Genomic DNA, 8,329 nt, shown 5'->3' with positions numbered 1-8,329 from the left:
GTGATTTCATTTAAAAATGTATCAAGGAGGAAAAGAAAGTGACTTTTCCAAGATTTTAAGTATAACTTCAAAATGACTTCTGACTTAGTTTAGTTTAATATCTGGCAGCAGAGTCCCTTTGGTACACAATCATTGTTGACTATAGGTATGGTATTAATTTTTTATTCTTTTCAGTGTACTTTCATGATAACAACATAAGGTATAAAAATAAATGTGTACTAAAGAAATAAAATTTATTTGATTTTCTTTTATTTGTTGGGCAATTTTATAATTATGTGAATATTATACAGTATTTATCCAAATTAAGATGGGTACCTCACTAGATAATATAATCTTATGGAACCACCATTTGACAAGTAGTCTATTTTTGATCAAAACAAAAATAGACTACTTGTATGACTTTATGTATTTCAGGACCAGTAATTTTTGTCACATCACTTTAGAAAGTTAACAACTAAAACAGAGGTAGAAAAAAGATGCACAGACATATTTTTAATAAATTGCAAAGCAAAAAAATAAGGGAATGAGCCGTGTGTGTGATGACATATACCTATAATTCCACTTGCTCAGGAACCTAAAACAGGAGGGTAGAAAATTTGAGGACAGTCTTGGCAACATAGAGAGATCCTGTTTCAAAATAAACAACAAAAATAAATGATAAAGTAGCTCAGTGGTATATTGTCACTAGGTTTAATCTCCAGTATTATATATAAAGGAAAGAAGGAAGGAAGGGGAGAAGGAAGGAAGGAAATGAAGGAAGGAAGGGCGTATATAATGGTATTTATTTAAGGAAAAATTTCTGAAGAGATTTGATTATATTAAGAAAGTAGGAAGGAATGCTTGAAGAAAAACAGATTATTTTATTCCCTTCCCTCTGTAACCTCCATCTCTTCTCCCTATCTCATGAGAACTACTGTCGATAATAAAAAGTTAACTATAAAACCTACTGATAACTACATTTCCTAATTTGCCCAATTTTATGATTAATTTTACCTTATGGCTATCAATAATTTGTGGGAAGGGTACTTCTAGGAGATTTTGAAAAAAAGAAATAATTCAGGACTATTAATTTGGGAAAGTCATGGAGGCCAGAAATATGGTCAGACTTGGGGCTTACCGATACCTCTCAAACTTCTTAGTTAACATCTTCTTTGTTGTTGCTGACTAATATATTTGATGACAGTTTTCACAAGTTTAAGTTTTCAGATGGACTTTGAGAAAGTGCACTTTAGTGCATCAAGTTGAGTTTATCAGTATACATTCATATTTTACCGTCTGGACCTTTATTTCCCTACCTTTCCCTATATTCATTTTTGTCCTAAATTTTATAATATGACCTTTTATTAATATTCTATTAATATTTAAATTGCCCCCCTTTTTATACATGATTTATGCTCCCTTTTTACACAAAATTTTTATACAAAATCAGACTGATATAATTGCCTATGGTAACAAGTAGATATGTTTTCCAGATTAAGAAAAATTGCTTTTCAATGAGAGTCTCAACTCAGGGGAAAAATTGCTTTGGAAATATGGATAGTCAACAGGGAAAGACTGCATTTGACCTTTTCCCATCTGTATATTTAAATCAGTCAAGGAATTATTTTTTGTTATTTTTAAAAATTTTAATTAGTTATAAATGGCAGTAGAATTCAATTTGATACATCATATTTAATGGAGTACAATTTCCCATTCTTCTGGTTATATATGGTGTAGAATCACATCACTTGTATAATTACATATGTACATAGGATTCAGATTCATTCTACTATCCTTCCTACACCTGTACAACTTCCCCTCCATTTACTCCCCTCTAACTAATCTCAAGTAACTCTATTCTTCCCTAGCCTCCCGCTTTGTGAATAGTATCTGCATTTCAGAGAAAACATTTAGCTTTTGTTTTTTTGTGATTGACTTATTTTACTTAGAATGATATTCTCCAGCTCCATCAATTTATTAGCAAATGCCATAATTTCATACTTCCTTACAGCTAAGTAATATTCCATTGTATGATTTTTTTAAAGAGAGAGAGAGAGAGATGGAGAGAACTTTAATGTTTTTTTTTTTGTTGTTGTTGTTAGTTTGTTTTCAGCGGACACAACATCTTTGTTTGTATGTGGTGCTGAGGATCAAACCCGGGCCACACGCATGCCAGGCGAGTGCACTACTGCTTAAGCCACATCCCCAGCCCCATTGTATGATTTTTTTTTATCCATTCATTTGTTGAAGGGCACCTAGGTTGGTTCCATTGTGTAGCTATTCTGAATTGAGCTGCTAAAAACATTGGGATGTAACTGCATCACCATAATATGCTGATTTTAATTCCTTTGGGTATAATCCAAGAAGTGGGATAGCTGGATCAATTGGTGGTTCCACTCTAAGTTTTCTGAGGAATTTCCATACTGCTTTCCATAATGGTTGCACCAATTTTCATTCCCACCAGCAATGTACCTTTCCCTCCACATTCTTGCCAAAATTTATTATTGTTTGTATTCTTGATAATTGCCATTCTGACTGGGGTGAGATCAAATCTTAGAGTACTTTTGCTTTACATTTCTCTAATTGCCAAAGATGTTGAACATTTTTTTTTATATGTTTGTTGATTGATTTCTTCTTCTGTGAGTATTTCTTCAGCTCCTTAAGCCCATTTATTGATTGGGTTATTATTTTTTGGATATTAAGTTTTTTGAGTTCTTTAAATATTCTGGAGATTAATGCTCTATGTGAGGTGAACGTGTTAAAGATTTTCTTCCATTCTTTAGGCTCTCTCTTCACATTATTGTTTCCTTTGCTGAGAACAAGCTTTTTAGTTTGAATCCATCCCATTTACTGATTCTTGATTTTTCTTCTTACACTTTGGGAGTCTTTTTAGAGAAATCATTTCCTTAGCCAACATGATAAAAATCTGGGCCTGCAATCTCTTTTTCTTTTTTTTTTAAATATTTTTTTATAGTTGTAGATGAATAGCATTTCTTTATTTTATTTTTTATGTGGTGCTGAGAATTAAACTCAGTGCCTCACACATGCTAGGCTAGTGCTCTGCCACTAAGCTACAGCCCCAGCCCCTGTGCTTTCTTCTATTAGGTGCAGGCTCTCAGATCTAGTGCCTAAGTCTTCAATCCACTTTGAGTTGAAAATTTCATGTAGGGTGAGAGATAGAGATTTAATTTCATTTTTGTTACATGGGAATTTCCAGTTTTCCCTGCACCATTTATTGAATAGGCTCTTTCCTCCAGTGAATGTTTTTGGCTTCGTTACTTAAATTTTATTGCTCTTGGTCATATAGAAATATATATATATATATATATATATATATATATATATATATATATATATATTCAAATATATATTTCCTATTTCAAGTTAACATACAAATTTATTAACTCAATAAATATCTTCCATTATATCATTCTTTTTATTGTACTATTTTTTCATATTAATAACAAGAATTTCTTCAGAAATGTTTCAAGTTAGAATTTTAAAAAAGAATCCCCCCCATTATTATAATCCTGTAATTCATATTACTTCTTCAGAAAAATATGAAACACTTTTTAGGATAGTTACATCTTATATTTCAAACAATACTAATATAGGAAATTTAATAAATATCTGATCATTATTTAAATGAAGATTTCTAGAGTTCTAATACTGAGCTTCATTCTTTTCCCAGCCAGAGGTTCTCAATCTCAAATGTAATGTGGGAACTCAGTGATGACTGTGCCAAAACTGGCACTTTGACATGCTGAGAGTCCTTCAAAGATGCTTCAAATTCAAGGTCCCTCTGACCTTCCATTTTACTTACTGTCAAAGTGCATGGAAATGCCTTCTGCAAAGTTCTGTTATCTATTTGACTGAATCTGCTAAAAAAGAGCTTAATTTCTATCAGTCTTCTTTTTGAATTTTCATTTACCATAGAATATTAAATCCATATCACTGTAAGAAAGACTGAAATCAATCATTACATCTAGGGCCCAGAAGAACTTTGCCCTTGGTCCTTGTCTGTTATTCTCAGCCCATTTTTTTTAAAGAGAGAGAGAGAAGAGAAGAGAAGAGGAGAGGAGAGGAGAGGAGAGGAGAGGAGAGGAGAGGAGAAGAGAAGAGAAGAGAAGAGAAGAGAGAGAGAATTTTTTAAATATTTATTTTTAGTTATCGGCGGACACAACATCTTTGTTTGTATGTGGTGCTGAAGATCAAACCAGGGCCGCACACATGCCAAGAGAGCGCACTACCACTTGAGCCACATCCCCATCCCCTCTCAGCCCATTTGTTTGCCTTAAAAATAATTTACTATTATTTTAAAATTGCCTGCATGCCACATCTCTCTCCCCTATGAAGGGGTACTTAAATGGGAAACCAGTGACATTTTTAATTTTTATGGTTTGTATATAGCTCATGTGTTTCTGTACATTAATAAACTTTGTATAACTTTGGTTGCTAATATGTCTACTGTGAGTATATTTTTAAATATTTTTTAGTTGTAGTAGGAAACAATACCTTTATTTTATTTATTTATTTTTAAGTGGTGCTGAGAATCAAACTCATTGCCTTGCATGTGCTAGGCAAGCCCTCTATCACTGAGCCACAACTACAGCCCCTGTCAGTTCAGTACATTTAATAAGCAAATTATTGATCCTTTGGTGGGAGAGTTTAAACTTCCCTAAAATACCTTATAGGCAATGAAAGAGATGGATACCAACATTCTGAGGTATAAGAAGGCAAATACATCGTAATTTAACTTTGCTATATAAAAACAAATATCTCTATGAAGTGACAATTTTCTCCCTCAAATCAATTTTTAATTTCATAAAGATCATTCTTCACTTCAGATCTCTGATATATTGATCTTAGAATAAGTTGATGCAGAAATAGAAAGGAGGGTTATTGCAGAAAATCGAAGAGATTGTCCCTGGGTTTATAGATATTAAATTGGAAAGAAGACTATGATGCTATTTAAGGGAAAACAACTCTAATAAAAAGAGATTTTACCCCAAATGCTTGAAAGCTATTGTTTGGAATCTGAGACTCAAGCCAGCTCTAATAATCCTGTTTGTAAGCATCACAAAAAAGCTAGAGACAATATACTAAAATATCAGTAATTTACAATTTAGTTAGAATTGCCAGTGCTTTGCCTTCTACCATGGTGATGTACATGGAGAGAAAAAAAAAAAATATAGAATTGATGCTTTACTCAGCTTTTTCGATGCTGTGACTAAAAGGACCAATTCAGAACAACTGTAGATGAGAAAAAGTTTATTTAAGTGTTCAAGGTTTCAGAGGTCTCAATTCATAGACAGCTGCCTTTATTCCTCAGGTCTCCAAGTGAGGCAGAACAACATGGCAGAGGGAAGCAGCTCACATGATGATCAGAAAGCAGAGAGAGAGACTGACTCTGCTCTCAGGATACAAAATATATACCCCAAGGCCACAGCCCCAGTGAACCATTTTCTCCAGCCACACCCCACCTGCCTCCAGTCAGCACCCAGTTAATTCAATTAGGGAACCAATTCAATGATTAGGTTAAGGCTATCATAACTCAGTCATTTCTCCTCCAAACTCTCTTGAATTGTCTCACACATGAGCTTTTGAGGGATACCTCATTTCCAAACCATAACAATTGGTTAAGATGAAGAAAAGTTATGAAAAAAATCTGTTTAATCTATATCTATCAATATTTACTCTTTTTAACATCTTCATGTAGATATAATTCACAATTCACCAAAAGTGGGACTATTGATGTCTGTGAGTGCATTCAGAGAATTATATATCTATCACAAAAAATATATTTTAGAACATTTTTATTATTTCACCAAAGAAAGCTAATATTCCCTTAACAACAAACTTCTAATATCTTTGTCATACGCAGCAGCCTACATAGCCCCTTCTTCCATAAATGTATTGACATATGGTCTTTCATTTCTGACTTCTTTCAGTTACCATGTTTTCAAAGTTCATCTATTTTGTAAAATGTGTGAGTACTTCATTTATTTTTATGTTTGAATGATATTGTGTTTATAGACATCCTTCCTTTTGTTTATCCTCTTACCAATTTCTGGATGTTTGAGATCACATATATTTTTGAACCGGAAATTACAGGATGAATGTTCAAGTTAAAGTATCAAATGTAAACATTATACTTACATGAGACAAGAAGACAATTCATGGTAGTAGACTATAGATTGAGAAAAAAAAATGTCAGCACATCAGAGAGGGACATAAAAAGAAGACCAACAAATTAACAGAGAAAAATGTAAAAGGAATATGAGGAGATAATGAAAGAGAAAGTGAAAGAAAGTAAGAATATTCATGCCTAAACACAGTAGGTAACTAAAAAAATATAGACTAAAAAAATAATTGACAGCAAATTAGAAGCTTCTGTATCTGAATTGAAAGTCAAATAATTAAGTTGGTGAATATTCTTTTGGATGCCTCCATATCTGTATATTGGCAAGAGAATAAATTAATGTTGATCTCTACATATAAAAAATAAAATCTAATTAACTCTGGTCATATGTGTGTTTACCTCATTAATTTTGACACCCTTACTTTTTGTTGAATATTCCCTTTCAGAAATTGTCATAATTTTGTCAGAATGAGGTTTGCTGGCATTCCATTGGTGTCAGCTTGACAATATTTTTAACAATATAACAAGTTAGATTATGAAAATCTTGATGATGAATAATCATTTAAAACTAGCAAGATTTCTAAAAAAATAACCACTAATAAAAGTAAAAGATGAGTTTTTTCACATTAATATCATACTTCCGTGATAAAATAAACCTACAGTTAGACTAATACAGTATTTATAAATAAGATATACCCAAATGATTTTGTTTTACAAACACTAGTAGAATCAAGTAAGTGCTATTTAAAGATAATAAAGTTTCCACATGTGTTGGTCTTTTTAAATTTGATTCAATCAATTGAATTCAAATGAAATACATTTTAAAGATTTCAGAAAATTGAAATATGGATAGGTGTTTTGAAGACAATTTCAGAATGCATTACATGTGCCAATTGTATTAATCTTGATATATGACAGGGATATCAGAATGGCAGTATTTACTTTTTTTCCCCAAAATATATGTGTTCTTATTACTGTCTGAATGTTTGTATTCCCTCAAGATTTACATATTGAAATCTAATACTCAATGTGATTAAATGAATAGGTAGGGACCTTTTCAGAAGTAAGTAAGTCACAAGGCATCTGCCCTTATGAATAGGATTAGAAACATTATAAAGGATGCTGATGGAAATGGCCTTGCTTGTCTGTCATGTAAGTGCACAGCAAGAAGCTGTTATCTCTGAAGTGGAGATCAAATCCTTATAAGACATCATATTTGTGAACATCTCAAACGTAAACTTACTAACCTCCAGAACTGTGAGAAGTAAATTTTTATGTTTTATATATAACCTTAAGATATTTTGTTATAGCAAACTGAACAGGTCTAAGATAGTTCCTAAAGTTAATTATTCAAGAATACCCCATGATTTTTGTTTAAGAATACATATAGATAAGAAAAATAATGTTTGCTACTACTTCTTTCTGAAAGGCAACAAGACATATATTTCTCTTTCAATATTGTTAAAAGCATGGGAAAATGATTTTTAAAAAGTATGCTGTATAAATTCTTAAGATAATTTACTCTCATAGAGAAAATATATTTATTGATTAAAATATCAATTTACCTCTTTAAAAATATTGGTATATGCTAATGATACAGTATAGTGGGTTTATTGTAGTATATTTATATATACGTATAAAATTATTTGATAAATTTCACTTTCCAGTATCTCCCTTTGCCCATCTCTTCTTTCTTCACCTGATTCCCTTTCTAGTGTTCTCCTTTAAACTTTCATGAAATCCCCCCTTTTAACTTTTCTCTCCATAACTCTAACATATAAAAGAAAATATATAATCCTTTATATTCTGTGTCTGTTAACTTTGTTTAAAATAATGTTTCCAGTTCTATCTTCTTGCAAATGGCATAGCTTCATTCTTCTTTATGGCAGAATAAAACTGTATTGCATATGCATACCACATTTTCTTTATCAATTTTTCTGTTGATGAACAGTAAGCCTGGTTCTATAACTGAACTATTGTAAATTTTGCTGCTATAAGCACAGGAATCCATGTATCTTTAAAGTATAATGTCTTTAATTCATTTTGATAGATACCAAGAAGTGTAGTTAGGTCTTATGTTAGTTATAGTTTAGTCTTTTGAGGAACCTCCATATTGATTTCCATAGTGGCTGTACTAATGTACATTCTCAATAACTGAGAATCAGGTTTCCCTTTCCCCATCAAAATCACCAGCATTTATTACTTTTA

This window comes from Marmota flaviventris, chromosome X (assembly GCF_047511675.1).
Source record: "Marmota flaviventris isolate mMarFla1 chromosome X, mMarFla1.hap1, whole genome shotgun sequence".
In the NCBI taxonomy this organism is placed as follows: domain Eukaryota; kingdom Metazoa; phylum Chordata; class Mammalia; order Rodentia; family Sciuridae; genus Marmota; species Marmota flaviventris.
Note: the sequence above shows the minus strand (reverse complement) of the source record.